Source organism: Arvicola amphibius, chromosome 8 (genome assembly GCF_903992535.2).
Source record: "Arvicola amphibius chromosome 8, mArvAmp1.2, whole genome shotgun sequence".
Lineage (NCBI taxonomy): Eukaryota > Metazoa > Chordata > Mammalia > Rodentia > Cricetidae > Arvicola > Arvicola amphibius.
Window position 1 is genome coordinate 39,119,374 of NC_052054.1, and position 23,781 is coordinate 39,143,154.

General features: G+C 39.1%; 1 protein-coding gene and 1 pseudogene across 1 annotated transcript in view; one reads left to right on the forward strand and one right to left on the reverse strand.

The window, feature by feature from the left end:
• The window catches only part of Nkain2 (sodium/potassium transporting ATPase interacting 2), a 588,739-nt gene that overhangs the window by 117,261 nt on the left and 447,697 nt on the right, over positions 1 to 23,781 (reverse strand). The window lies entirely within an intron of this gene.
• LOC119820647 overlaps positions 2,923 to 23,781 on the forward strand; it is a 56,164-nt pseudogene continuing 35,305 nt past the window's right edge.

A 23,781-nucleotide genomic window follows, 5' to 3' on the forward strand; every position in this document is an offset into this window, starting at 1 on the left:
TCTGAGATCATTTTAGAGTCAGACAAGTGGACAATTAACAATAACTACTACATTAATAGTCAAAGGATCCCAGATGATCCAATAGAGATTAAAATTGATTTTTAACATATTTTATGTCATTGTTTATTGTGTTTTTATTTCTGTTTACTTTAACCTGCTGCAATTTCAGCTTATACTTATTACAGTGCTGATATTTATGGGGAGGTTCAATTTAAGTAATGGCTGTTCCATAATTGTGGTGAAGTAATCAACAATGTGTGAATTACCTGTTCTTAATGCTCTAACTACCAAGTATTGCTACATTGGGAGATGGTGGAAAATAAAATGAAGTTTTAGTTTACTTCTGATTTCTGAATATGTGAATGATTTGTATAGATTGGAAATCAGTAATTTTCTGCAGACTGGCTAGGGAAAGCATCTTTCTTCTATTCAAGCAGTGCTAAGCATGATTTGGCATCCAACCATAAGGTCTTGTCATTGTGGTCTACTTCACCGTGACTCTTGTGTTCTCTGTCCTCTTTCCCCTGCCCTCAGAGCAGGCAGAATTATTACCTTTAATGAAGAAATTCCTCAGGATTTAAAGGCTAGACCCAGTTGATAAACTCTTGGTCTGAATTAGACATTCATGCAAATTCAAAACTGTTCTATCAGGAAGAGTTCTAATGAGAATCTCTTAATTCAGAACTAGTGATACTTTTATTCTTTCTTAAAACTTTGTTCTCAGTTTCACTCTTTCTTCAGAATAGAAAGGTTATAATCAATTATCCCTCAATTCTCTGTTATGTACTATTCAGGGAAAACTAGCAGAGAACAATACGCTGATAAAAATCCTCCAAGAATGAGTAAGAAAGAAAATATCATCATGAAAGTTCTCCACAGATTTCATGACAGACCAAACTGGTCTTTTAAACTTGAGGAGAGATTTAGACATGCAGTGTAAATAAGAAAAATATATAGGGACCACAACAAAATAATAGCAAATTTCCCTATAGCATATTTGCATGTTTGGCACTGTGGCCCTTGATAGCATCAGATGGGCACCAATGAACATGGGCATCTCTCTAGTTTTGTTACTTGTAACACATAACCTCTGTCTCAGGCTAACTGTACTCTACGTGTGCAGCTTTAGTTGGTGGATATCTCATGTTCCTGGTGTCTCCAACACACTGCTTTCTCCACGGCAACTTTGATTTTGCCTTTTTAATTTCATGCTTCTCGGAGTTTCTTTGCTGAGAACCCAATATAGCCACGTATTGCCTGGCCTCAGCAGCTTTCTGGTACCTTGATGCATGACACCATATATCCTTGCTCTTGCAGTTTGCCTGGATACAGAACCAGAACCCTGTAGAGGAGACTACCAACTTCATCTGCCAGCTTCAGATGTTGTCTGGCCCCGTTCTACTATAGCCATTCTACCCTTTCCATAGATGGGTGTTTTCCAGGAGACCTCATTTAGTAGTAATTTCAATTTAACTCTCAATGAATTTGTATTTTTACAAGATGGAGTCATTTATGCTTGGGCCATGGACCTTAGGGAATATTTCTTCTTGTTCCCACAAGGAGCAGGAGAATTCTTTGTTATGGCTGGCTTCTCTACACCTGCCCTAACTACAACTTTAAACTCACTCTTGCTCCTTCCCTCATGGAACTGTACATTGTGCACCTCGCCTGCTTTTTCTTTTTGTAAATATGAATAAGAACAGAACAGTGCCACAGCCTGATGTGAAACTGTCTTGACACTATTTCCACCAGACAAATTAGTGCACTCTTTTTCAAACCCTCAGTAAAGTTTTCAAGACACAGGCAGAAAGCAGCCAGATTATTCAGTAGAATATAACAGAAAACAGCCTCTAGGTTATTTTGAATGGAGTGTCCCTCTAAAACCTTTCAAAACAGGTATACGCTGTCTGAATTTCCCTTGGCACTCAAGTCTTCCAGACTCTCACCAGGACAGCCCAGCTCATGAAGCTCTGCTTAAAGCAGTCTAGTTTCTCTAAGCGGCAGCCCCAAATGTTCTTCCTAAAAAACAGATCCAGAAGTCAATGAAGCACTGGCTAGATTTATCACAGTAACAGATGTACTCCTCATCACCAACTTTCTGTATTAGTTCCTTATTGTTGCAACACAAAGAAACGTGACTTCAAGAAGGTTGGTTTAGTTTGGTTTCACAGTTTGAGGCTACAGGTGGTCACAGAAGGGAAAGTGGCTCCAGCTGTGGTGGCAGCAGGAGGAAACAGCTGGTCATTTTGCATCCACATTCAGGAATCAAAAATTATTCATGTTGTTGATCAGCGTCCTTTCTCATTTGTTTTTTTTCTTTTTGTTTAGCCCAGAACAGCAAAACATGGGATGATGCCACTCAAATTTAAAGAGGTTTTCTCTTTTTAGTATCTCTGGACACTCCTACAAGTTAATCTCCAGATTACTAATTTTCAGATTTCCTAAATCTAGTCAAGTCAAAATTGCATATTGACCACCATGCCAGGTTGGAGTAATAAGGGCAAAGCATCTTGGTACATGAAGTTCAGTAAAGTATCGGGGAAAACTCCTGTCTTTAAAAGGGCACTGGAGAAAGAATGGGAGATAGAGATGTTTAAGTGGTAAAGCCTCCACAAGCCAAAACCTTCAAGAACAGTAGGAGACAAAGGACCAATGCTAGATCCAGTTTTAAAATTATAACCTAAGAGAAGACTTTAGACATCACTGGGTATGGAAAATACAATAGCAGGATGGCAACCTAACACAATCTTCATTTGAAAAAGGTACTCATGTTTAAGTCAAAGCTAAAAGGAAAAGAGTCACATCTGATACAATTTTCTAGTAGTCTCTAGGCAAACTAGATAGATTTGGTGATGAAAAGTGCAGATAAAAAATCATAGTCATTTTATTTAAAAGAGCTCCCTCAACATCGAGAATAGAGCAATGATTCAAAAGGAACAAGCCATTCTGAGACTGGAGGAAATAGAGCAGGCTATTCAGAAGAAAACAGTCCAAGATCAAGATGTGGGGATGTTAGGGGACCAAAGTGGGAGACATGACCTAAGCAGTGGCTGATTCATTCCTGCTCTTAAAGCAATGACAAATGCTAAACACTGAGGGAGGATATGCAATATAAATAAGATATAATTCTCATCCTTGATTCTTTTATTAATGAACTTCTCCCTTTCTCTATATTACGTTGTAGCTGTTGTTTAAATTTAAAAAATTCTAGGAGAGAATATGCATATTAATTTCCCCAGCAGTGCAATCTAGAATACTTTTCCATGTGTGTAGAAGTAGAGGCGGGCAGGCATGCTTTCTGTCCCGCCTGGCTCCTGCACGCCTGGCTAGCTTATGCCCAGAAATAACAACACACAAATTGTATTCATTTAAACACTGCTTGGCCCATTAGTTTCAGCCTCTTATTGGCTAATTCTCACATTTTGCTTTAACCCATATTTAGTAATCTGTGTAGCACCACGAGGTGGTGGCTTACCAGGAAGATTCTTAACCTGTGTCCATCTCAGAGAGGAGAACTATGGCGACTGCCTGAGGCATCTGCCTGACTCTGCTTCCTTTCTCCCACAATTCTGTTCTGTCTACTCTGCCTACCTATGTTCTGACCTATCGGGCCAAGCAGTTTTCTTTATTTATTAACCAATGAAACAACAGATAGACAGAAGACCCTCCTCCATCACATGTGAATTGTACCTTGGTGTACTGAACTTAAACAAAGGCAAGAAGGGATAAAAAAAGGCAGGGGACACAGTTACCTTTAATGGGAGAAATCACTTCATTTCACTCTTGGGGAGAAAAACTAAATGGTGCATGCCAAATATATTTCAGTAAGAATTTAATAATTTATAACTAATTCAAAAATATTTTTTCTCTACTAAACTGAGAACTTCAGTTGTTCAGGATAAGTTGGGGTAGTATCTCAAGCTGTGCCCTGGCTTAGTTCAGTAATTGTTTGGGGGTCTCAAAAAATCTCTCATCAGACTGAGAGTCATGTGGGAGCCTGGTTTGAAAACTCACTGGAAGGCAGGTTTCCTGGCTGGAGTGACAGGAAGTGGAACAAAAGGCAGCAACTGTCACTGTGCCTGGCTGCCTTGGAGCGGGCTCACTGGGTTCCATGGTTCAGTGACTCATATCTGAGCAGAACAAAACTTCATCACAAAGAGTTTCATTCTGCATTAAACTCGCAGATGAAAAGTCATTTAATTTCTATGCTGCAGAGATGCAAATCAAAACCCTTAACATTTTTATTAATTGCTAAAAAGGGGATGGCTTCAGAAGAACAAACAATCCTCTCCCAGATCTACAAACATAGAACTTCTGAAGATCAGAACTTGAGAGATGCCAAGTATTTTGAAATCTATGGGTCTGCTTTACAAGATTTGTTAATGCAATTTTGAAACTGCATGATCAACATAAGAACTCCAATTAAAAAAATTGGTATATGTTATGTCTTGAATATAAAATGTCTTCTGTAGGCGCCTACGTTTGAACATTTCGTCTCCAGAAGTTGGTGGTGTTTTAGAAAATCGTGGCATCACTAAGAGGTGGAGACTCATCAAGAAAATGAATCTCCGCAGACCTTGAGGTTTTGTAGCCTGGCACCACTTCCCGTTCGTTCTCTGGTTTCTGATGCCAGAGGCGGTGTGGTCAACCACCCCCACCTTCTGCCATCGCACCTTCCTCACCTTGGTGGACTGGATCCCCTCTGACGGAAAGATGCTAAACCCTCCCGTTAAACCCATTAAAGTTGCTTCTTCATAAAATATTTTGTCACAGCTATGAGACAAATAGCTAATACAGCACCGAACCTGAAAACTCCAATCCTTGACATCAGTTGCTCTTAACCCATTTCTCACTCTCAATGAAAACTGATCTGATCCCCGTTTGACTGCTCCTTCTGCTCTCTGTCATTTTGGAAACATTTTTTTCTTAAATATGGTTTCTAAAGTATTGTCTCCATAATGATCAAATTCCTTCCCAAAAAGCTAAGATGTAAGGAGCTAGGAAGTAACAGTTCCTGGCCTAACAAACAGCAAGGCACACTTAAATATTCAAAAGAACTCAGATGTCAACCCTGACTTTTTTTGCTTAAAAGAAAAGATACTTGGAGAAATAAAAATAATTGCCAGCCTAGCAACGAATCTTTCATTCTATATCTGGTACTCACCCACATATTGAATGAGCAAAGTGGGTTGCTCATTTGGGGCAGCGATGATACCAGAAGCATCCAAGCCACAGGGGGAGCTGTTATTATGTGGCAGAAGGACTTAGTCATGCTTGCAAAATTGTGCATCATTCAACATAAGTAAAACTTACATGTCCAGACTTTTTTTTTCCTTTTCCACAGTGAGATGGGTTCTTTTAATTATTGAAGACAGTAAAATTGTTATGATTTATTACAAATTAGATATATGTTTTAGATCTTGGAAATATATATATAATTTTGCCCAATGAATCCATTAATGGAGATTTTGCAAAGAAGGTCAGAGACAAGCAATAAAGTTCTGTATATACAAATACAAATACTGTAGCTATAGCAACAAGTTGGAAACAACCCAAATGTCCAGTGAGAGGGGATTTGGGTAAGGAAACTATGGTCTCATGGCATGCATGGAACTTTTTAAGTTTGTAAGGCCATTTCAAGGCAGCCTTAAAGAAACATTTAAAAAGGCAAGTTCTGATATGTGAGACGAGGGATGCATTTGGGTGGGACTCAGCCAAATATGTAGCTTCATGGTGGTAAAATGAAGTTACTTTCTAACATTTTATGTCATGCATATATTCATGTTCTGAGATGCACAGATAAACAGATGCATAAATAAACATTGAGCCCATGCAGGGAGAGGCTTGGATGTGTTTCTTTTGTCCTTCCGAACACACTCTGTATGGGGTAAGTGCACTCACTGTCCCAGGTGCTGGGTGCTCTGTTCACACTCACGTGAGTGGAGTGTACCATTCCACATGCCAAGTTCATCTGTGACAAGACAGGGGAAGGACAGTGATGTTTTTATACCCTCACTTATCCACCCCACATACTATGTGCTCATCTTCAGAGGGTACACACTCAGGGCTCGACTATAGGACAGTGGTTCTCAACCTTCAAATGCTGTGACTTTTTAATACAGTTCCTCATGTTGTGGTGACCCCTAACCATAAAATTATTTTAGCTGCTACTTCATAACTGAAATTTTGCTACCGTTATGAATTGCACTCTAAGTATCTGGTATGCAGGATGTCTGATATGTGACTTCTGAGAATGGGATCATTTGACCCTCCCACAAGGAGTCGCTCATGACCCGTGGGTTGAGTACCACTGACCTGGTACAAAATTGCTGCTGCCTAAAACTTTGTATATAAGTTACTGAAATGCTTCTAGTTTTAACTGTTATTTAATTGTGTGTCTATTGACACTGGAGTACTTTTCTCACCTGAAATAATTTTCATATAGCCTGCCCCAGTGGGAACTGTCATTATGTGACTGAAACATTCAGTCATGCTTACAAAATTATACATAATTCAACATAATCAAAACCTATGCATCCAGACTTTTGAAAACTGTAGTTTCTATACAAACATCTGATTTACATGTTATCTTTACTATTGGCTGTGCATTTTCTTTCTTCCTTTAATTTCTCATTCCATTCATGCAGTATGGTAAGTTATGTATCCAAAGCTTTCCATGCAATCTTCTGAATTTCTAGTCTTAAAAGTGTGGACTCAGGTCTCTGGACATTTTTAATATGCTTAAGAAGTGATCTAGTGAAGTCATGAATCTTGAGAGAGATCTTCTAACCACCACTTTACTAATCTAGCACAGTTCCTAACTACATTCTAAACATTTATCCTTGTACCCATAGGTAAATTCAGGTATCAACCAGTTGCCAAAGAAACATCTCCTAGAAACAAATGGAGACCAGCACAGAGCCACAACCAGGGGAAATGTAGAGGAAAAGTGACCCTGCCGTGCCCAGTTCTGAGTGATACACGTACAATATACTCCTACCTCTATGTATCAGGGATCCTAATGATTTTAAGAGTCAGTGGAGCAGAAGCTTTCCTGTAAGCTTATAATTCCTAGAAATGTCAGAGAATTTACATCTATGAAGTCTCATCAACATGGATGCCTACACAAGACCCAGACAATGACACTAACAGATATACTAACATAGAAGGGAGAAATCTCATAGTGACTCAATCATAAAGAACTACAAGTGATGAAGGAAGGTTGAGATCAGGCAAAATCCTCTTCATCAGGGAAGAGCCCCCAAATAGGGAAGAACTCCCAAATTGGTTAACCAATACTGTGTTCAGTGCTGAATTATATATACACAAGTAGCATTATATAGACTGAGCAGCCTGCATATTTATATATAGGAATACATACCTATAAAATATGTATGTACATACTTATATATGCACATATTTATACATGCATATGCATACACATCTATATGTGTAGTGTGTGTACCAAAACAGTTAATAAAATAGAGGACATAATTTGAGAGGAGACAAGGAGGGTACATGAGAAGAGTTGGAGAGAGGATAGGAAAGGGAGAAGAGAAGAGATGTAATTATATTTTAATTTAAAAATATAAAAATTAGAAAATTCCTTTGAATGAATGTCTAAATAGCAGTTTAAAGTAAATTATTGCTTCATACATATTAGAAACACAGACACACAAATACAAATACACACAAGTGCACACATGTATTTGTGTGCACACCAAGTGAAGAAATGGGGGCATGGCACACTGTTGGTGAGACTGATAAGCAATGTAGGTGGTATGGTAAAATATATCAATATATACAAACTTTAATTTGAAAAGTGATTGTAGAAAAAATATAAACTTGAACTTGAAATATGATATTAGCTAATAGTCCCATATTGATGTATATGCACAGAAGGATTGAAATCAGAATCCTAACAAGGGTCATTTGTAAGACTGTGCTTTTATAGACATTAAAATCATAAGAAAAATTAAAAGCAGTTCAAATGGCTTCAACAAATGAAAAAGTAAAGAAATTGTGGTATTTAGCATCAGAAAAAAAAAAAGGGCTTCTCTTACATATGGTACAGCATAGAACGACCTTGAGGATACTGAGTTAAAGAAATAGAGCTCACATAAAGACAACTGCTGTGGGATGTCATAGAGCGCAGAAAGCAGGGGCAGGGCTGGACCAGGACTGGCAGGGACAGCTCCTTAATGGATTTTTGGTTGTTGCAAATTTGAAGACAAAAATAGTTTTGAAAACTTGTTTGTACAACAGTGTGAGTGCATTTGACACACCGAATGATACACTTGTAGCAGGTAAGGTGGTGAGCTTTACGTCATGTGTATTTTACCAAAATTAACAATGGCTAGTGACAAAACTGTCACTGCTGTCACACACGGAGGCACTGACACTTATGCCTCTTTGTCCTCAGACATGGTGAGTATAAAAGGGAGTTATGCATGGCAGCAGTTTTAAAAAATAAGATAAAAAACAATTATCTGGGAGAAAACAAACCGTCTTAAAAGACTGCAAGCTGATGGAGAAGATTCGATGGATGGAGAAACATTGATAATGCAAAATGTTGAAATGTAATAAAAATATATGTCATTTGCAATTCACAAAGAAAACCTGCCATTTGATCTCCTCAATGTCCTTAACCATTCAAGATACCATATGAGAAGGAGGGCTTGATGAAATTCTGGGGCACTCCAAGACTTCTAAGACTTGCTAATGAAAATAAGAAGGTCTTGTAGTTCAAAGTCTTTAGTTATCCTGCTCAAACCCTGTCAGCTCTGGAGATTGCTTACTCACCCCACATGTGCAAGATGCATTATCCTCACAGTGTACATCTGTTCTAAAAGTAAACCACTGACATGATTCCATGAATGAAATGTTGGCTGGTAGTTCCCCTGACACCGCTGGGCAGGGGGGCAAGAAGATAAACTTCAATATTGCAGTCCAGGCTTCATTACATCTCTTCCCGCTTTAGAAAACTCATTTGGAAGTTTATAGATCCTACCGTTCCCACTTACAAATGGACCACCTGGTTCTCAGGGTCCTCTGGGTTGGGCAGAGGCCAGGTCATGTGGTGCTAAAGTATATCTCTGACATGTATTTGTTGTTTGTTTGTTTATGTATATGTGTGTATGTGTAGGCACATGTGACGTGGCATGTGTAGGCCAGAGGAGAGTGAGAGTCCTTGCCTTCTGTATTACTTGAGACAGAGTCTCTTTCTTTCTGTTTTTCGCCATTGCATATCCAGGCTAACTGGCCTGCAACTTTCTAATGTCTCAGTGAGCCTTCTCTCTCTGACTCTATCTCCCTGGAGGAACACAGGTATTATACATGCATGCTACAATCCCTGCCTCTACATGGCTTTTAGAGTTTGAACCCAGACACTCTGCAGGGTCAGTATTTCACACACTGAATGATCTACCATCTCTCCTCCCTTCAGCGTCCCATCCATTTTGAAATTCGAATATGCAGACTATTTTATGTAAAGGAAATCATAGTGGGTTCTATGCTTAGAATACCACTGAAACTTGGAGGGATAGATGGTATTGTAGAGAGAGCTTTGAAAAATCATATTTATTGGAGAGAGAGAGAGAGAGAGAGAGAGAGAGAGAGAGAGAGAGAGAGAGAGCCCATTTGCCAAGGCACATGTTTGTTGGAGCCAGTTATCTTCTACCTTGTGGTCTCAGGGATCAAACTCAAATTGTCAGGCGTGCAGCAACTCTTTTCCCACTGAGCCATATCGCCAGCCCAGATGCTATTTTAAGCTGTCACATATTTCAACTAACAGTTCCAAACTGTGCCTGACACATAGCCGAGAAATATTTGAAAGGTAGTAATTCAGAGATTTCAGGAGTCCAATAAGCTTATTTTTTTCATGCATTTAGATCATCTACGCTATGCAAATATCTTTTATTTTCATTGCATTTTTCCTCACTTAATTTACTGCCATTTAAAATTAATTGGTCTATGTACCCTCCATTTAATGGAAACAAACAAATATTAAATAAAGACACACAAACAACCATCAGCTCATTTGAGCTTGTTGGGAGAGAGGGGAGGACCTTAATGAGTCCAGTGAATCAGACAGTAGATGAAAATTTCCTGACAGCTTATGTTGGTCTTGGTGAAACCCACTTATTGTCCCTCCTCTTTGTCACCATAGAAGAATTTGACATATGCTCTCTGTGTGGCTTTATTACACATTCTTTTCCACTCCAGTTAACACATTCTCCTGATTTGTCGTTTCTAATATTTTAGCTAAATTTATGCCATTTTTTTCCCTTCAGTTTGACTGATATTATGGACCTTGATCGCAAGCTGGAAAAATGATTCCATCTGTGAAAGAAAGAATGCAGATTGAATCAACAAAGAATTCTCCAAAAACCCGACATTCTTTGTAGGGTTTGATTGGCTGCCCACAAACCCAAGTCTGGGTGGGAAAACTTCTTTAGGTCTCTTCCAGCTGATTAACTTGTAGAGCTAAGATCAACTGACAAATTCAATTATACATTCAAATTATATTTCCAAATTGGCTTAATTTTTTAAAGTGATGAATGATCCTTAAGGGAAAAATTCCATTACAATATGAACAAGCAGAAATTAAGTCTTGGATTTAACACGGTGCCTGTGCACCCAGACTTCCCAATTTCCGTAGAGTTGCTGGATTGGTTTAAAGAAGGGAAGTGCCTGTTTATTGGCCAACCATGACGTTTGCTTTCTAGGAAAGAAAGGAAGTATGGGTAGGGAGAGAAAAGAATAGCTCTGAGAACACAGTGGGACTACACACTAGCAATGGAGACCATAAACAGAGAACAGTTTGTCAACAAACCCTCTCTCAAGGTACAGAATTTGCTAATTCACTTCCTGGTTGGAGTAATTCAGAGAGAAGCCATCACTGATTGCACAAGGCATTTCCCACTTAGACTCTTACACAGTTGCATAGCGATAAGTAATGTGTTGCCAAACATCTGCCCCCTCTGGAGACTTAATGTACCAAGGCAGAAAAGAGAGAGAAATGTTTCTCACGTGTTCCTCTGTTAGAGTTTGAACCACTGTCAGCAGCTGAACACTGCAAATCTCAATTTTATGGAATAACTTGGGACCTAGACTGCTACATAAAAATTGATTTTTTACACGAAATGGAAATTAGCCATTTTTCCTACAAATGTTACTGAAAAAAAAGTCTGTTTGACTGATGATAGATTATAAAGCACACTGACCTTTTTCTTTTTTCCTACTATATTGATAAGTTAGAAAGACATGAAAACCAATAGAAATTACATTTAAACTCATTATCTAAATCTTTTTTACTAGCAAAACACATTCATTTGTCAAAAGCGACATGCAAGATTAAATTTCCTCAGTATTAACAGATTTTCTGTATTGCAGCTTATTACTTTTTATTATTCAAATGTTACCTGTATTGTTTAATTATTGAAATTGACTCAGGGAAGGAATTGACCCAACTAGATATGCTTAAGATAGCTCTGACACAAAGTAAAAGACTTGGAAAATTGAGATTCCCCTTAAGTGACAATTTTGAGTATTCTGTTAGATTTCTACAGATAAAAGAAAAGTTGAACATGTTAAAAACAAACAAACAAACAAACAAAAACCAGCTAGTGTGGTAAGACTAGAATTGAATCCTGGACTCCATAGCCAAAGGTTTGTGCATTTCTTCAGTGGGGGAATATTTCTTATCGAAGAATAAAAGAACAATGGATGAGATTTGACATGCGAATGATCATAGCTGCAGTACAACAATAGAATACAGGCAGAGCTCGCTCACCTGTTGATCACCCAATGCGTGGATGAACAAAATAAGGCACAAGCATATGATAACATATATGGAATGAAAATGAAATTAACCTTTCATTCACATAGCTTACAATATAAAGAAATCATTAAAATATTAAGCTGAAGAAAAGAAGCAGGGACAAATGACCAACCATGTATTTTATGGTTACACTTTTATTAACCACACTCAGGGAAGTCCATAGGAGCTTTCTCTGTAGTCATTAGGGACTGAGAGAAGGGACAGATGGGAAGCAACTCATAACAGGCATCAGTCTTTCTTTCCAAGTGGTAAAAATAAACTGTACTTAGATTGTTTTGATGGTTCCACAACTGTGGATACACTAAAAACGATCAGATTGTGCCACTACTAAAGTGGGTGAATTTTAAGTATGCAAATTATGCCTTAACAAGATGTTAAAAGAGACAATGTGGAATGATTCGGTCATTAAATGTCATAGTAATCCTGTTTCACTTTCTCTTAAGACATTGAATAGATGACCCTCAGGTACAAAATCAGGTAATTCAGACCTTGTTTGCTGGGGACCCACACATCTTCAAGATCTAAGAGAAGCGTTTCTTCCCAGTTCCTTTCCCATATATTCTCCTCCTGTAGTCTGAGCCACTGTCACCAGTTGAATACACTAAATCTGAGTTTTAATTTTCTATTCTTGTGCATGTGCTTGTGTGTGTGTATGTGTGCAGGCAAAAATGAGCATGTGGAATGTAGAAGTCAAAAGACAACTTGTGGGAGTTGGCTCTCTCCTTTCACCTTGTGGGTCCCTGGGTCCATTCGAGACATTGAGCATAGAGGCGAGTGCCTTTATCTGCAGACCCATCTCATTCAGTGGCCATAGAAACTTGCTTTTAAATATGATGTGGCAGAAGTAGTGCTGGTCTTTCCAAGGGAAGGTTCTTGGTACTCTGTATCATTTCCAGAGTTACTGGCACTGTCATTCTGGGCTTGTTCTTGAAAGGTTATGATAATCCCTCTTGAGTACTGGTAATAATTATTTGAATCAGAATTCGAATTTTGAGCTAAGATCAAAGCAGTAATCATGCTGAGTTGAATCGCTGGGGTTCAAAGGTCAGCATCTATCTGTCTGTACCAAAAAGAGGGCTTCAAATTATTTTGAGTAGTAGCTGTGCAATTCATAGGTTTTACATATTCTTTTTCTGTATCAAAAGATGCCTTACTGGCTCAATATAGGTAAGAAGGGTACCAGTAAGCACATATTGCAGCTAGTATCATAGGGACTTGCGAGAAGAAGTGGTTATCTCAGGCCTTGCCAAGACCACAGCTGCCACCATTGGGCTCTGGCCCAGCAAATGTAGTCCAAAGAGACGAAGAAGATGGCCAGTGGGACCTATGCACTGGAGGATGAAATTATGAACTGTCCATCTTATCAGCTGCCTTTTTATAAGGAGGGCACTAGATGTCTTTAGAGCCTTCTCTAACTAGGAAGGTCCCATACCTGCAGGTCACGCTTGGGTCCCTAGCAAACCTCTTATGCCAGAGATCTGTTTTTCAAGCAACTCTCACTGCAAAGGGTCTTCCAGTCTCCCCACTCAAGTTCTACCTCTTGACCAAATCTTGCACCCAAATAGTGAGGTCTCTATCAGGGTGCTTAGCAGGACTGCTGACCGTTGTGTCTCAGACGTGCTTCTGAGCATAAAGAGCCTATGGATCCTCCCTGGCCCCAGTCTGTGCTCAGGAGAAGGCAGGCTGTCTATTGATGGAAAAATACAAGTATGGTGGCCTTGTCTTCTGCTCATGGAGAGTCATCTGGTGTAGGATCTCAGACAGCTGGACTGCTGAGGTTGGTGCAGCCCTTTCCAGTAGCCCTGGATCCTTTCCCACTGATCTCATGGCCACCAGGGGCCTGGGCTGAGACCAAGGTCCCTAGAAGCATGAATATGAGCATCATAGGAAGCTGGAAGTCGAGAAAAGAAGCAGGAAGCCTGCACTAAGGTGCCTCTAAGGGGCCGATTTCCCTTTTTCCCCCTTCCTATCCCATTCCTTCTCACTCAAAGCCACTGAAATTATGGTCGAGGTGGGAGAAGTTGTAAGTGTGGAGATGCACTAGGACCTACATTTGGTTTTCTAGATAAAGTTGGAAAAGCATAAAAACAGTTTTAAGCCACAGGGAAAATGTATCATTAGAGAAAGTGACACCCATGAGAAGTAATTAACATTTCATACTATTGCAATTTGTGAAGAAATTCTCTATAAGTTATCTCAAAAATTCCAATGAGAACTATGAAAGATTAAAAAAAATCCCATTAACAGAACATAACACTTATGTCTACAAATAGTGAAAAAGTAACAGCACAATTCTTTTCTTTCTATTTTTTAAGGAAGTCATCCTGTTTTATTTGGTTCATGAATTGATAGACAGCACAATTCTTAGGGAACCCTGATGGCTCCTTGGCCTTGAGAGGGAGGGAGGGGAGGTATGGGTGGAGGGGAGGGGAGGGAAGGGGGAGAAGGAGGGGAGGGAAGGGGGAAGAGGAGGGGAGGGAGGGGGGAGGAGGAGGGAAGGAGATGGAAATTTTTAAATATAAAAAAATAAACCATGAGAAAAAGACAGAAAAAAGAAAAAAAAAAGATCCTTGTGGACGCAGTTGGTCTAGAACTTGTTCTTTTTAAAACTAGGAATGCTGTCTGCTCTCAGAAATGTATTGTAAGACACACTTACTGAGAAACCTATAAATGTATTTGTATTACTCATTCATTCATTCATTCATTCATTCATTCATTCATAGAAGGACCATCACATGTCAGAAGCTTTCCTTCGTATTGAGAATCTAGAGAACCAAAGCAGAAAAACTTTCAGACCCCATGAGGTTTAACCTCTAGTTAGAAAAAAATGGAAATAAGCCATTAAAATGAATGAAACACTAGCAAAGCATAGGATACACTTGATAGCATAGATAATACAGGGAACAATAAAGCAGGAGGTGAGATGCGAAAGCACATGGACCAATCTGGGGAAGAGAGGACTGGAGAGAGGGCGGATGGGGCTGAGATCAAAGACTTAAATGCCAATGCGTTCTCAAGAGGTGGTCAGAGAGATAATAAGGGCCAGATGTTGATGGTGATGTAGACAGTGTACTATCTTCTTAAAACTCAGTGACATGTGACACTAATCGGCATTTGAGGAGGGGATAACATGTTAGCCATGTTCTAAGAGAGTATTTTGGTCACTCTGTTTATCTGCAATGGAGCGAGGATAATGTACCTTATAGGTATATTTTTACTGTCTTGTGGCTTCTCAGACTCTGGCAATTTTTAGCATTCCCATGTCATTCCTGGGTGCAGGAGTCCCCTGCTATTCTCATTGATATAGCCTCGCCTTGACTCCCTGCCTGCTTGTGCAGAGTGTGTCTCAGAACTAAAGGAATCTAAGGTGGAGAACATACTGTTTGTTATATCTAAACCAGAACACAACAGTTACGAGCAGAACTCAGAAATTATAATTTAAAACCCAGGTCCTGAACCTTGAAGCCTTGTAAAGTAATACATAATCTTAATGGTACAGGTACCTGAAGTTTTTAGCACCTGTGTAATTGCTGTGTTTTAGTATGTTTGTCAGCAGTTAGTTTAAATCTACAGCTTCACAGCCCATTTCCATGAAAAAAAGAAAGAAAAAAAGAAAATTTAACAACTTGATAAGAAAGAGTGAAGGAATAACCCAACTAAAGGCTCTGACTTACACAATTCTCCCTTTCTGGGGTTGGGGGAGCTAAGTACTGTGGCAATTGCAGGCACACCAACTCCCAACAACTAGAAACTTTAGTATTTAGTCATAGTGTATTTGCATCAACGAGAATCTAGAGGCTATACTTTGCCTTACACTAATGGGAAAAGGAAGAGCGACAAAAGCAAGATAAAGAGAAGGACAACAGATGGCAGCTTGCTGAGGCTCAGTGGAAATGGGGAAGGATTTGGGCTGTGGTATAGAAGCCTCTAGGTATACAGGTTGTGGCCTTCAGATGTGTATACCTCACTCAGTGATGGTGCTAGTTTCTTTAGGAAGGTTGGTAGGCCATGAACCCCAACCACCAATATATGCTACCTTTTTTGGGAAACATGGTGTGGATGTCCCAGAAGATTTTTATACTCAGCAGCTACAAATTAGAAAAGTAGCATGGATGATTTAGGTAGAAGGGAAGACAGTCTGTCTTCTAGAATATTCTGTGCATGAAGTGCCCCAAGGGAGTAATGAGAAGCATACCATTTTCATTTTCAGGGAGTAGATATCATTTATGGTGTTAAGTTCCTGTGTGTGGTGTGCATGTGTGTGTCTACACGCACATGTACATGCACACACGCGCGCACACACACACACACACACACACACACACACACACACACACACACACAGAAGAGAACCCCAGCTATTAATCTTTGGGTGCTGTGTACCTTGTTTTAGAGGCAGAGTCTCTCATTTTCTTTGAGTTTACCATGTATGCCATTCTGGATGACCAACGAACCTCAGCAATCTATCTGTCTCTGCCTCTCCAAGAGGGGCATTACAAGTACCGGCCACTAAGCCTGCATATTTTCTCCTTCCTTCCTGTGAGTTCTGGGAGTTAGAACTCAGATTCTCTTCAACACAGGGCAAGCACTGTACTGACTGAATTACTACCGCAGCCCTATGGGGTTATAGTCAAAAGAATCCTATTTCCTAGGTGCTCAGAACTCTGAGTGATTCTATCTTTGGATTCCTGGGACAGATGGCAAAGGTACTGTGACAAAGCAAATGCTGTCTGCCATCCCTGGGCTCTGCGTCTCCCAGTTTAAATGAGGAACCTCCCATCACTCAGTCATGCATACCTGCTTCCTGCTTCGGAGTCTCCCTTTCTTGGAAATAGCCTGTCAGGTCCCATCTGCTTCATGAAATTTCCAGTCTCCAGAGAGTAGGAGCTCCACTCTGAACTCCTAACAGATATTGGAGAATCAGAAGGGAATAACCCTTCCAATCTGCCTGAAATTGTTTTTGTGGTATCAAGGCCTGCCTCAGGGAACCACAATATACTGTACTCAGATGAAAATGAAATTTGCAAGTACGCTGCTTTCTTCTCTCGGCAGCTTGATGAACATCTTTCACCTTCGTAGTGAGAGCTCTGAAGGCTTTAAATTTATCGCCATTAATAAGCAGGTTCCTGACAAACACAAATATTGTTTTCCTATATCAGGCAGGTGTGGAGAAAACCCCCCAAAATAGACAAAAGGCTTTTCACTGATAAAAAATGGAAGCCAGACTTCCAAGTCAGCCCCAAAGAGAAGGGGATTACAGCAGGTGCAATTAATTGCCATTACATTTATTGAAACCTTGAAAACAATTAGCAAGTGTCCTGGTTGATATGACAGATACATTAATCATTTAATATATTCCTGCAAATTGATTTATCCATCAAATAGCTACCTCTGGTTGAATAGCTCCTGGCTGTGCTTGTAACTCTATTCCTAATACTCATGTTTTAAAAGGGAAGCCGGAAGCTTAGCTTTATTTAGTTCCCTCCATTTTAGCATTTAAATAGATTGAATCTTAATATTTTCAAGTTAGAGAACAGAAGGGCTTCCCAGGAAGACATCTGGAAGGCACGGACAACTGTGTTCAGGTCAGAATTCCATTCCACAGGGGACAAAATCATAGTGACAAAGGACACAACTAGAGGAAAGTCTTAAGTACAATATACCTAGCCGGTTTTAGGAGTGGCTACCTCTGTCCAAGTTAATTCTAAAGTTGCTAGATAAGCAAAAATCTCCAATAATCAAGGGACATTTCTCCCACGGGCTCTCTGGTAAGTAGACAAGCCATAGAAGTCTCTCAAGTTTGTGCATCTATGGGGTGCTTGCTATGTTTTGCATGATTTTAATTATTGAAATTATGTTGTATTGAGAATAAAATCTTGCCTCTTTCATTTATCCTCTCACTCATGGAATAATGCAGAGTAAATCATGTATGTATGTGTTCCCATGTATGTATGTATATGTGTGCACATGCATGTGCACATGGGTGTGTATAAAGCCATGAGGACAGTTTTGGCTGTTGTTCCTCAGTAGCCACCCATCCTATTTTTTGAGCCAGTGTCTCTTAATTGCCTTGAATTTATCAAATAGGCCAGACTGGCTGCCTGGCTAGTGGGCCGAAGGGATTCTTTCATTTCTATCCTTGCCTGGCTTTTTTATATGAAGATTTTGGAGGAACAAATGCAGGTCTCTATGTTTGCAAAACAAGATTTACTCATTGAACTCTATCCCTAGCCCCAGCACAGAGTTATGCTTCTTTATATATAAGATTCTGAAACCCTTTTACTGTCTCAGTTCTTTTGACTATTTTTCCACTCTTTGGTTTCAGCACATGAAGCAATTACAATACTCCAGATCTGAAGGGATGAGCTGTACCTTTACCATTGTTGGGCATTAATAGCTTTTGGATACAACTTTTGTCTCTATTTGAAACTTTATGAACATTGTTAATTCATCTTGGTCTTTCCCTTAACTAAAAATCTGAGTGCTTCTTTTGTCATATATGTTCACACCATACTCTACTATAGTTCAGTCCTAAAGAAAAAGACATTTCAGGCTTTCTTAGGAAAGAAAAGTGTGCCATCAGTATATTGAGGTGATAAAAGAAGGAACTTGAATTTGAACCCTTTCACTCTGTTTGATAGCTACAACCAGATGCGAGGAGCTTAATCTTACCTGGTTTCAGCTTCCTCATCAGTATATTAAGGATTATAATGAAGCACAATTAATAAAAAACTCAGAGACAAAAATTGGGGTTCAACGTGAAGACCAGAAGAGCAAAGCAGTCCACCACTTGCTCATCCCTTGACCTCAGTCCGAAAATGGTGATCCTGCCTCCAGGAATCTCAGAATGAGACTGTGACTGCGAGCTGCCTCCTTCTGTTTTATAATTCTCTCTAGTTCAGGGATTAAAGGAATGCACCACTGGGATTAAAGGCATGTACCGCCTAGTTTCTGTGGTAAACTAGTGTGGCTAATGGGGTTAAAGGTTTGTGTCATTGCTGCCTGGTTTGTAAGGCTGGTCAGCACGGCTGTTTTACTTTTTTGATCCTCAGGCAAGCTTTATTTATAAAATGCAAATAAAACACCACTATATCATAGTGAGATCATACCACTAGGTCACTCTGAAGATGAATATGCTATATAAATGTTTCTTTGTAAGCTTGATATAGAGGAACACTCTAAAATATACACTACACTGTGATTATTATTTTAAATGCTCATTCTGTTGTTTAACATGCTGATGTTTTTACTCCCTATATTCCTTTTTTATATAATACAAAAGAGAAAATGCTGAATGTAAGTGACATCAAAAGAGTCCTCCATCTTATAAGATGCTGTGCTCCTCTACATACTGTGAAATCTGATAGATATCTCTTCTAGGATGCAATGCTATTCTACTTAATAAGCGGGGCTTCTTAAAATGGAACCAACGATGGAAAAATGCTCTTTAATATATTTAATGTATTTTATTTTGATTTTTAATTGGGTACTTATGATGTCTCAGGTAAAGGGACAGAAGCACAGGAAAGCCATGCGTTCGCGACTCACTAATGCCTTTCTCCTCTTTAACCAATTCTGCATATTGAGACCCTTTCTTTCCTGCCTTCCACTAACCCTTATTCTTTGTTTCCTCTCTCTAATTTTGCATCCTTTTGAACTTGTCATCTTACCTAGTTTTCTCAATGTTGTCTGTCTAGACTTCCTGTTACTCTCTTTTTTCCTGTCACTCCATAGGGCAATGAAGTTACCATGGACATGGGTTTCAGCCGGGATAGAAGATTGTTCAGTTAAAGTTACGGCAAAGTGGTTAAGATATCACCAGCCTTGGAGCTGGCTAAGGATCCACCTAAACTTTTTTTCTATCCCTAAAATCAGGCTAGCAATATTAGCAATCAGGAGTTCAACTCAAGACCTGGACTGGGTGTCGATGTCCTAGGAGAACTATAGATGTAGTATAAAACAAAACCATAGATTTACTCAAATCAGCATGAGTGTTTTGAGTTATTTCTCTAACCCACTTGCAGTTTTTGAGCAAATAAAAGTGATGTGCCCCAATTTTAAAAGTGTGCTCATGTTTGATAGACTTATTGTAATAAAGAAGTAAACTATATCAATATATATGAACACAGTTATTATTTGCTTCAGATTGGTTAATGATATTAATATTCATTTAGGAACCATAATTGGCTACCCAACCGACAAAACAAACATGGTTGCTGTGTGCAGAAGTTGATGGTCCAGGGATTCTACTCTCATCCCATCATCTTGGTGATCTCTGCCACCATTTTATTATTTTTGCCATCTTATCACGAATCAGATGTAATGGTTTATCCGCAGTAATAGTGGGAATATGTGGATTTGTTAATGGATTCACATTTTCTTAAAGCTATATTCACTGCTTCTAGCTTTTAATACCTTTGATTTTTTTTCTCTGTTTTAAATTTTTGGTTTTGTCATGCTGCTGGAAGGTCCTCTGCATGCTACCAGAAGGGAATGGTAATGATCACTATCACCCAGCTATTAACACTGTGATGTACAACAGAAGCCTTCCTGTAGGATATCATGGTGCAAATGTTACTGGAGTAAGGAACCACGTTTTGATTGTATTTTAGGCCCACTCCATTTCAGTGAGATAGAACCCATATCTGACATTACTAAAGTAGCCAAGAACCTGTGACTAGATAGGTCATGAACTAAGGGGAAAACCCTACTTTTATTATTTTGCTAAAGGAAATAGCAACACAATGATTCCTAATGATACACTGCTATATCTATAGATCAGAGCATTGGACCAACCCTCATTAGAAAAGCCTCTTCTTTCAGTAGATGGTAATTAACACAGAGACCTACAACTAGACCACGTACAGAGAGTAAGAGAACTTGGGGCACTTAATTCTAAATGTATGTCATTATCAAACCCCTCTCCTCAAAGCTGGAGGATCTAAGCAGAAGAGGAGGCAGAAAGATTATAAGAGCTGGAAGTGGTGGGTGATTCACAGGAAGCAGCTTAATAATAGGACTGATATATATACATATGTACTCACAGAGAATGTGACAGCACACACAGGAGCTGCATAAGTTCTAGCTAGACAAAAATCCCAGCACCAAGGGGCATATAGAAACAAAGTCTCAACTCTAACCAAGAAACTACTTGAAGTTGATACCTAATAGGAAAGTGAAAATCAATTTTCTGCAGTGGAGTATCACTTGGTATGTCTACTATATTCCAGGACTGGCCTCATTTCCTGGAGTAGTTTGCTAACACAAAATGAGCTCCAAGTTTTCTTCTTGTGGAATTTTTTCCGTGCTTTGTGTTTTTGACAGAGAGTGAATGAGTGAGTGAGTGAAGGAGAGAGTCAGAGATAAGAGAGAGAGAGAGAGAGAGAGAGAGAGAGAGAGAGAGAGAGAGAGAGAGAGAGAGAGAGAGAGAGAAGTTGGGTGGCTGAGGAGTTAGGGACGACTTGGGAGCAGTTGTCGAAGGGGAAAGATATGACACAATAGATTGAATGAAAAAATTCAAATAAAAGCAAAGCCTTTTTGTGTCTTTTTTTTCTCACATTGCATTGAATAATGATATACTTCAGGTCTTTTTTGGAATATATTACGTTTACCCACAAACAATCAAGGGTATCTATGTATTGATAAACTTTACTCTTCTCAGTATGTCCCATATTTATATTCTTGAGTAATCTTATCTATTTACAGTGACATTAGAGCTGTGCAGTTACCTCTCCACTCCTCAGCTGAACAGATTGACACTCTTATCAGAGGAGCCAGTGCCAAGCTGGCACGATCTTCTGGAATCTTCCCCCTTCTCTGTGGCACTACAGACTAAAGGACAGTTGTGTGTATGGGTTGATGTCGTCATTAAAGAACCATAGGAAAAGCAATAAATATTTGTATTAAAGAACCCAACAAAATAACAGAAGTTTCTTTTTCTATACAGGCTCATTTGAGGCTAACAACCTCCAAAGGTGCCTAAAGCAGAGAAGGAAGCAACATGGTAACCTACACTTGGTTCACAGATGAGATGTGGGAGACCTCAGTTCTGTGGTCATTTCCACAGAGCAATCTGTTCCTTATTTTAGCCATTTCTGTATTTGGAGGATGTGATTTATCTGATTTTTTAAAAAATATTCCCATAGTAAAGTCAGTCAGAGTCAGTTTTGAAGGATCATTGGATAGCTCCAGATTGCAGTCTTGGTTGTTCGGTGATAATGCATTTAAGAAAGGTTTATGACTTCCTTCACATGAAGTGCTGGAAAAAAAATCTCAATTTAAATACTCCCGGTGGAATGACGCAAACAAGCAGTCACGTCCTTTTCTTGTGTGCAACCTTCGCTCTCTCTGGCACGGGAACTCAAGATGACTTTGAAGCCCACAGAACTTATTTTTAATTCCTTTTCAAATAAAAATGTTCTACAAGTAAAGTGGTGATGTGGGCTGGACTCCAGGAAGACACACATTTTAACAGGCATACTTAATTTTGAAAATTACCCACGCAGCATTGAAATGGTTCTCCTAGCTTCTCAATACTCCATTAACACTTTAAATCACTAAAGCAAGTCCGTCTGTGGGGCACAGAGGTGTGATGACAGATGCATAGGGCACTTGTGCCATCAGATTACTTTAGAAATTTTACATCCCACAATTCTGAAAAAGCCAAAAAACATTATACTGAGTTAATGGGGAAAGGGAAGAAACAGCACTGGGGCAGGGGGATGGGTGTGTGATGAATATGAAAAACAGATCAGTCTCATGAAATCTTTTCTCCCTCCACCTCCCTCCTTCATGTGTTTGTGGCTACATATTTTCTTTTGATGTCTTACTAAAATCCTATAATGTGTCTAAAGAATAACCATTGTGAAAGAAAATGAAGAGTACTGGTAAGACTTTTTTGGCTGTTCAGGTTTGTCAGACAGGAGATTCACAAAGGAAATTCCCATTGCTTGATAATCACTTATGTCATCACCAATCTTTCTGTGTCTGTTCTTAAGCATCTTAAGTGCAAATATGTCACAAGGAAAAAAATTGAACACTCATATCCATGATTTATGAGGTTGGGAGGGATTCTTATGAAATTCAAAATACGATATATTTATCTCTATGGAAAATGAAAATTAAATATTCAAAAAGTATCATAATGCATTTCAGAATGATTCTGATGTCTAAGTCTATGTTTTGTCATTTTCATCATGTATATTGATATACAGGAAAATATATGCATGTAGTGGTTTTCAGATGTATTTGTTTCTGCCTGATAAATGTTGCTCAGTTAAAACCTGTCTTCTGAGGAGGAATGTTTTAGACACACCAGTGGGTTTATACTGTAGTCATGTTCAAGGTTTTTGAGCATTTGTATATCTCTAGTGAGTTCATAGGTTACTCCACATGTCCATGACAAGATAGAGGGAGTCCTAGTTCCAAACTATACGAAGACTATTTGACATCCGTATTAAGACTACATGATAATTTTCATAAATAAAAGAACTACTTTATGGAAGAATCAGTAATGGCCAAAAGTACAGACAGTAAAGTCACTGCAACACAGTCATGAGGACATGAGTTCATAGACCACACATCTTGTAAAAAGTTCGGTGTCAGAGTGTAAACCTGCAATCCCAGTCCTGAGAAAACACAAATAGGATGTTTTCTAGAAAATTCTGGCAGCAAGTTTAGCTGAATGAGTAAGTACTAGGTTGAATGAGATACCCTGTCTTAATAAGCAATGGCAATTCAGGAAGGTATTTCTACACCTCCCATTCATAGCTTTGCGACAGAAATAATCAAATTATAAGGATAGAAGATAAAACATAAACTAGAGACGATGGCTGGGAATATAATGTTGCTCAACAGCAGAGTGGGGGTCGTTTTGTACAAACTCCCATGTTTGAGTTCCAGAAAAGAGGGAAGGGGGAGAGAGGGAGGCTTATAGTAAC